At 55.8% G+C, this 7,596-nt stretch overlaps 1 long non-coding RNA gene across 2 annotated transcripts; it reads left to right on the top strand.

Moving 5' to 3' along the window:
• The first annotated feature begins 2,097 nt into the window (after window positions 1–2,097).
• Window positions 2,098–5,927, top strand: LOC145718031 (uncharacterized). Of its 2 annotated transcripts, none has more exons than XR_014141545.1 (2): window positions 2,098–2,262; window positions 5,466–5,927. It is a non-coding gene; the product is annotated as an uncharacterized LOC145718031 (long non-coding RNA). The 2 variants fall into 2 exon arrangements; XR_014141544.1 differs by having other exon boundaries at window positions 4,914–5,927.
• Window positions 5,928–7,596: the final 1,669 nt, after the last annotated feature.

Raw genomic sequence — 7,596 nt, 5'->3', positions numbered from 1 at the left:
TCTAGAGGGGAGGGGGGTGGGAGGATGGGTTAGCCTGGTGATGGGTATTGAGGAGGGCACGTTCTGTATGGAGCACTGGGTGTTATGCACAAACAATGAATCATGGAACACTACATCTAAAACTAATGATGTAATGTATGGGGATTAACATAAGAATAAAAAAATTAAAAAAATGAAGGTATGCGAGAATTTTTTTTAAAAAGATTTCTATTTATTTATTTGACACAGAGAGAGAGATAGCGAGAGCAGGAACACAAGCAGTGGGAGTGGGAGAGGGAGAAGCAGGCTTCCCGCTGAGGAGAGAGCCCGATGTGGGGCTCGATCCCAGGACCCTGGGATCATGACCTGAGCCGAAGGCAGATGCCCAACGACGGAGCCACCCAGGCGCCCCGAGAATTTTTAATGTTATGGAAAAGTGCTGTGATATACTGCTGTCCTGGGGAAAAGTGCTAAAAGAATATGCACTGAATAATCCTTTTTCTAAAAGTTCTTTGTTTGTTTGTTTGTTTGGGGGTTTTGGGGTAGTTTTTGTTTTAGTAAGCTCCATGAACAATGTGGGGCTTGAACTCACACCCCAAGATCAAGAGTTGTATGCTCCAGCAACTGAGCCATCCAGGCAGCCCCTTTTTCTAAAAGTTTTAAATGCAAACTATGCATAGAAAAGAGACAGGATAGTCACCAAAATATCAACTCAGTATACTTAAGATTTGTGAGATTTATTACATATAAATTATTTCTCAAAAGAAGTTTTAGAAAATATTGAAACAGGCTGCTTTAGTGGTCACTCTGGAGTCATTCTGGTCTGGCAGGTGAAATTATGGGTTTTTGTTTTTTTTTTTTTTCTTTAAGGATTTTATTTATTTACTTTAGAGAGAGAGAGCAGGGTGGAGGGGCAGAGAGAGAGGGAGAGAATCTCAAGCAGACTCCCCAAGCCCAACTTGGGCTGGATCCCACCACCCTGAGATCGTGACCTGAGCCAAATCAAGAGTCCGAGGCTAAACGGCCGGAGCCACCCAGACGCCCCTAATTATGGGTATTCTTCATTGTGTTTTCTGTTTTCCAACATTTTGGTAGTAAATATGTAGACAGACCACTCTATCTATTTATGGGGGAGCACTATGTGGGGGAGTCTGGCAGTGCCTTGGAGGGAAGGCGGCAGAGGAACCGTGCGGAGGCACTTAAGCCTGGCCCGGCCTGCCAGGTGGGGGAAAAGGCGGACACTTGCCCTCCGGTTTCTCCATCCCCTGGACCAGCCAGCTCGGGCCGGCTCAGCCACGATCACGCCCAGAACTGGTTGTTTCAGGAACCGCCCTGAGAGCGGCTGTTGCTTTCCTGGAAGATAGAGCCAGGATGCAGGGCCTGGAGAGGGACGAGCCAAGGTCCCTTGATAAATGCTGGATATTTATAACCATCTCTCTCACCCCTCCCGCAGATCTCTTCGTTTGGTTTCACTCTCACCGCGTGGCCCACTGCAGGTTAAAGGGAGGCGGTGAGCGGTATTCACCGCGGGCGGAGACGTGGGTGGTTTCGTGGAGGGTAGCTCTGAGCTCGGCTCTCACTTGCCTCTTACTGGAAACAATACTGCCATTATTGAGCGCTGACCACGTGCCAGTTGTATGCCTACATAATTGCATTTCTCACCACAACCCTGTGAGGTCTCTACTGCTCTGATGCCCACTTTGCTGATAAAGAACTGGAGGCTCGGAGAGGTTAAGGAGCCCGCCCTAGGTAACACAGCCAATTAGGTGGTAGTAGATCTAGGAAGGATTCCAACCCCCGCGCGCCGGTTCCAGCTAGTGAGCCTGTCCCCTACGGGGGCCCTGGACCGCCGAGGCCGGGCCTCCCAAGGTCAGGGAGGGCGCAGCCCCGCAGACCCCGCGGCCTCCTGGGGCTGGCGAGCGACATGTCGTGCGGCCAGGTCCCGACTGGGGGAGGCGGGCACAGCGGCGAGTGCGGAGTGGCCGTCCCCGCCCGAGGCGGGTGGCAGCGGCGGGGCCCTGCTGGGCAGCGGGCGAGCCCGAGGGCGCCTCCGGACAGTTCCCATAAACAGGGGCGGGGCGGGGCGGGGCTTGGCCGCGGCCCCGCATTTCCGGGGACGCCGCGCGGGACGGAGGGTGTTCGCGGGGACACTGCGTCCCCCGGGAGCGCGTCGGGCCGGCCAGGCAGGCGGGGCGAGCCTGGGGGCGGCCCGGGAAGAGGAGCCGCGCGGGAGAGGTGGCCCTGCCGTGGGCGGTGGTCGCGCGGGGGCCGTGACCCTCGCAGGTAGGCGCAGGGGGCAGGGCGGCCGGGAGCCGAGGCCCTGGCAGAGGGACGGACGAGGGCGAGGCCGCCGAGGCCGCCGAGGCCGCCGCCGCCGCCCCCGCTTCCCGCCGGGCCCCTCTCCCGAGAGGGCGCCACCTGCACGCTCTGATGGGCACCGGCGCCAGCCACTGGGGGAGCTTGTTGCCATGGCAGCGCGGGAGGCTGGGCCCTCGTTCCCATGGCCACCCGAGGCCTCGGCGCGGAGTCCTTTTAGCAGTGCCTTAAACCTACTCCTTACTCGCAAATCTGGAATGGAGAGAGAGGCAGGAATCCTGGCCCGGGAGGGAAATCATTTGGGATTTGGAAAAAGCCTGGGCCCTTCCTCGTAATGGTCGTGGTGTGGCCTTTGAATTAGGCTTTTGTCCTGGCTGTTTCTGTCTGAGTGACACGTGGATGTAGGGGTTAGGAAGGAAAGACGTTGGGATCCTGGAAACGAGGCTGATCTAGTGGCCACTCTGGAGTCGTTCTGGTCTGGCCAAAAGACTCAGAATCCCTACATCCCCCCGGGGAAGGTCTTCAGCCCTCTGCTCGTATTTCCCAACCTGATTGTGAGTAGGTAATTTGACTTAGGAATCATAGGATTCTTGTTAAGAGTCAAATGCCGCAAGAACGGTGAAGGGCATACTTTTTTAAAAATTGTAGTGTTTTTTTTTTTTCCATTGATGCTTTAGAACTGAAAGAGGTTTAGGAATCCACCTAGTTGCACCTTCTTACTTTCATAAGAGAAACTGGACCCAGAGAAGTTAAATTACTTCCCAAGATGACAGTGGGTTGGGAAGGTCAGCGTTTGAGGCCAGTATCCTGACTTAAGGGCTATGGCTGTTGCCTTTTTGGTTATTTTACTGAAGCTCAGGGAAGTCTGGGATAAGTCCCCTGGCAACCCTGGGGCTCAAGCTTTTCGTGACAGGTGACCTAAAGACGGGCCGTGGAGGCTGGAGCCTTGGGGAGAGCTGAAAGAACCCCTCTCCCTTGTGCGTCAGTCCTGTGCCCTGGGGCTCTTGCTTTAATATGATATTTGACAGGATTGCCTTAAATAAGGCCCCAGGAGCCGCGCATTCAGCAGCTCTCCAAAATACCGTTTCTTCTGAAGCCAACAGATCTGTTCAGACTGTATGAGCACCCTTTGGCTGCCCTAAAGCAGGGAAGTGGGACTTCCCCCCATCAGTGAGGTGCCTTTTCCTTTGAAAAAGTTAAGAGGGAGGTGGGAAGAGAGATCCAGGAAGGAACACTTGAATGAATCATTTGGAAATGATTCGAGGCAGTCAGCTAGAGCAGAAAACTCACGTATTCATTTATTAAACATTTACCGGGTACCCACTGTTTGCAAGCTCTGCACTGGGGCAGAAGATTAAAAACCTGTGTTAGGCAGGCCTGGTCCCTACACTCAAGAAGCTTGTAAGAGAGATGGCCAGAGAGAAATGTGATGTGTAAATGAGCATGTCACTAGAGCACAATGCGTGCCTTAATGGAAATCTGAGCACAGGGCAGCGGAGCCCAGAGGAGCGGCTCCGGAAATCAGCTGAAAACAGCCTGAGTCTAGCCTGCACCGCCTGGGAGCACTTCTGGGGCTCTGCCAAGGGGGCCCTGGCCAGTACCTTTGCTGGGAGACAAAGGAATGAGTGAGTGAAAGTGTCTAGATAAATGTGGCCCAGGATGGGGATTCTCGGGAAAGAAGAGTTTTAGGGACCCTGATAAACTGGAAACTCTATGAAGGCAGCGACCTGTTTCCTTCAGTTTCTGCAGCGCTTACAAGGTAACACGTGGACAAGAAAGATTTGTTGAGCGGATGAAAGAAGGAAGGAAGGGAATAAAAGAGGGAGGGAATGGGGGAGAAGAGGAAGGAAGGAAGGAAGGAAAGGGACAGCAGTTTATATGATTAAGAAGAGGATGGCTGTAAGTTGAGACAAAACCCTGGTTGAAATTCTAACTACAGGTTCTGGAGTCAGATCTGGGTTCTGGTGCTGCTCCTGACTTACCGCTTGTGTGACTTTAGGAAGTCCCTGAACCTCTCTGTGCCCCAGTTTCTCACCTCAGGAGTGGGGATATAGTAATTCCTATCTCTCTCTGTTGTGAGAATTACATAAAAGATTGAACAGAAAAAGCTCAGCACAGTGTCTGCCTCAGTGGGTAGTAAGTATTCAGTAATAGCCTTACAAACGTCAACTTTGCTTTAGGTGAAATAGTTTGCCAAGCAATTCATGTCAAGGTTATAAAACTACTCCAAAAATGAGATAAATAATTTCTTTTTACCTGATAAAGGCTAATTGTGAAAGGTGCCTGTGTCTGCAGATTAACATACCTCAAAGAAATGGTTCTTTACCTTTTTTTTAAAGATTTTCGTTATTTATTTGACAGAGACACAGCAAGAGAGGGAACACAAGCAGGGGGAGCGGGAGAGGGAGAAGCAGGCTTCCCGCGGAGCAGGGAGCCCGATGCGGGGCTCGATCCCAGGACCCTGGGATCATGACCTGAGCCGAAGGCAGACGCTTAACCACTGAGCCACCCAGGCACCCCGGTTCTTTACCTTTTTTTTTGTAGGGGGAAGGGAACAGTGATCTTTTTGAAAGCAGATGAAAGCTCTGCTCTCACCAGAGACCACATATCATTCTCAGGGTTCATAGCTCCCTGAAGCCCGCCCTCGCTGCTCATAGGCTGTCATGAAAGAACTGAGGCAGAATTCACAGAGGAAGAGCCTGGGAAGAGCAAGGTGGGCCTGCTCTCATTCAGGGGGTTTGTGGGGTCCCTGCAGAAGCCACAGCTGGAGGAGCTGGAGCTCTGCCTATGCAGCTGGGTGGTCCAGGCCCCGGGCCCAGGTCCCCTAGAGACCCTCCTCTGCTTCGGACAAGCTGGGCCCACTTGGAGCCTCATAGTGTCCTCCGGCCTGATGCTTCCTCACAACGCATCAACGGGGCTGCCGGCAGTCCTGGGCCAGGGTGCCTGTGTGCAAGATAGTTGTCCCAGCATGGATCTTTGGTGTCCCCACACCAGCTGTGAGTGTTGTCTCTTAATACCACTGCTTTAGGGTGCGGCAGGTGGGGACACCTCCCTCCACCATGACCAAACAGGACAGTAGTCCTCTCTTTGGAGCTGCAGGAAATCCGTGGAACCTGCCTGTCTATCCCCCACCACCCTGATGGGCTTGCCTGTCTTGGCCCACTCTGTAGGAAGCAGTGGAACCAAGAGCAAGGTGATCTCTCTGGCAGCCACCGGGTGACCCGAGGTGACCAGGAAACTACAGGGGTCAGAGAGCCCCTCATCTTTGCGAAGGGAGAGCCTTGGGCTTCCGGAAAGGAGGTTAGTTTCCTGGGGTGGAGGAAGGGGCCTGACCCGGGCCTTCTTTCCCTTCATGGGGCAATGGCCAGGAGTCTGGAGCTCAGAGTGGGATTCAAGGAGGAAGAACTTGGTGGCAAAGGGGGCAATGGATTCCTGATTTCTTGGCATCTTGGGAAGGGAGGGGCCTCAGGCCTGATAAGCCAAAATGGAAACCGAGCTTTCCTAGATCCTTAGAACATCTACCTCCCACCTAAGAGTGGATGCTGTGGCGTCAGAGAAGGAGAGTCCCTGAGCAGTCCCTGTGCCTCTTCTGGGTGGCAGGTGCCAAGCATCAGCCAGGCCAACTCCCCAGGCCCCCTAGGCGCCCCCTGTGAGCAGGACTGCAGGCCCAGGCAGACAGGCCCCCCCACTGCCCCCCGCAACTGGTATTGGGGGCAGGGGAGTGACAGTGGTAACGTCATGTTCTACCCTGTCAGGACTGGGACAGGTTGAGCCCTGCTGGTTGCACCCCAGCCCTGTGGGGCAGGGGGGTCCCCTCCCAGGGAGTGGCCAACTCAGGCCCCAACAGGCCCCGGCGGGGCTGGCACTGGGGCGGGGGGTAGGCTGTTCACCACAGGGAGCGCGGCGGGGGCCCGGGCTGGGCAGGCCGGTTCCTTCTGCCCTGGAGAGTTGCAGACTCAGCACTCGGCTTGCAGGAGGCAGCTGAACCCGAGGGGAGAGGCCAGAAGGGGCTCCTCGGGGCTGGGCGTGTAAGATGGCTAAGAGTTACCGAGAGGTCGTGGCAACTTGCGGGTAGGGGAGGCGAGCCGCCGCCTCAGGAAGCCTGGCTCTGCTTGGGGGGCGCTCACCGCGGGCCTCACCGCCGGTGCCAGATGTCAGGGACTCTGCTCAGTTCTGCTCAGCCCCGGGAGGGACTGCTGGCGTTCCCATCTCACAGATGAGGAAGCTGAGGCTCAGGGACATCGTGTGGCTGACTCACAGCCCACAGAGTAACGGATGGTGCTGACATTCTTTGGACAGAACTGGCATGCTTCGCAACTGGATCCTACCACCTACCAGAGCCAGAAACCCAGGGACCAGTGGCGGGGTCGGAACAGAGTGGGGGTCGGGGATGAGGCCATTTCCATGTATTGCCAGACGCTGGTTAAAAGCTGCCCACGAGGCCTGAAGGCAGTGTTGGTGCTGGCCCCCGTGAATGCCCTCTGCTGCGGAGGGCGCTGCCCCCGGGAGGCTCCCAGCCCCCAGGATCTGGAAGTCACTGGCCGATTTAAAAGCACACACGGTATGCCAGCTGGTGTCGCTTCCTCATCAAAATGTATTGATGCCGCTGCCCAGCCCCTGGGGAGGAGACACCAGCAGCGTGCCCAGCCAGGGGGTGGGGGGGCAGCTGCAGCTGCAGCCTGCCATCAGAGGACGGCCCAGGGCTACGAGGGGATGGTGGCAGGGGGCCAAGGCCCGGGGAGCTGGGCCGCAGCCCGTGCGTGTCTGTGAGGCCTGGCCAGGCAGCCTGCCAGCAGAGCCCGGGACGGGGAGGAGCACGGTGCCACTCCAGAGCGGGGGTGGATGGGACCTCTGGGTTCAGGCTTCATCGGGCTTTGGCAGGAGGCCCCTCCCCCGTGGCCAACAAACAAAGCAGTGACTCCCAGAGTAGAACTGTGGGAGCTGGAAAGCAAGGTTGCCCTGGGTGGGAATGAGAGCAGGCGGGCCTGGCCAGGGGCTGCCTGGCAGGAGCCATCCGTGCCCGAGGACGTGGCTGGCCAGCACCTGGGCAGGGCCTGTGCCTGCAGACGATGAACGATGAGTGATTGCTTGGGAAGCTGGCGGTGTCCTGACCATGGCCCTGCCAGGACTCTGCCCGGCCTAGGCCCGGGCCGTCTTCCTTTGTGCTAAGCAGGTTAGAGAGGCAATGGGCACATGAGTTTGTGTGCTTTACCTTTTTACCCTTCTTCTCCTCTTGTAGCCTCTTATTTCTCTTCATTCTCTCCCTCTTCTGTAGCTCTTCTCATCTTTTTTTTTTTTTTT

The sequence above is a fragment of the Leptonychotes weddellii genome, unplaced genomic scaffold (assembly GCF_054177405.1).
Source record: "Leptonychotes weddellii isolate Sample4059 unplaced genomic scaffold, ASM5417740v2 HiC_scaffold_10192, whole genome shotgun sequence".
NCBI lineage: Eukaryota > Metazoa > Chordata > Mammalia > Carnivora > Phocidae > Leptonychotes > Leptonychotes weddellii.
The sequence above is the reverse complement of the archived record's forward strand: the minus strand, read 5'-3'. Positions and strand labels throughout refer to the sequence as shown.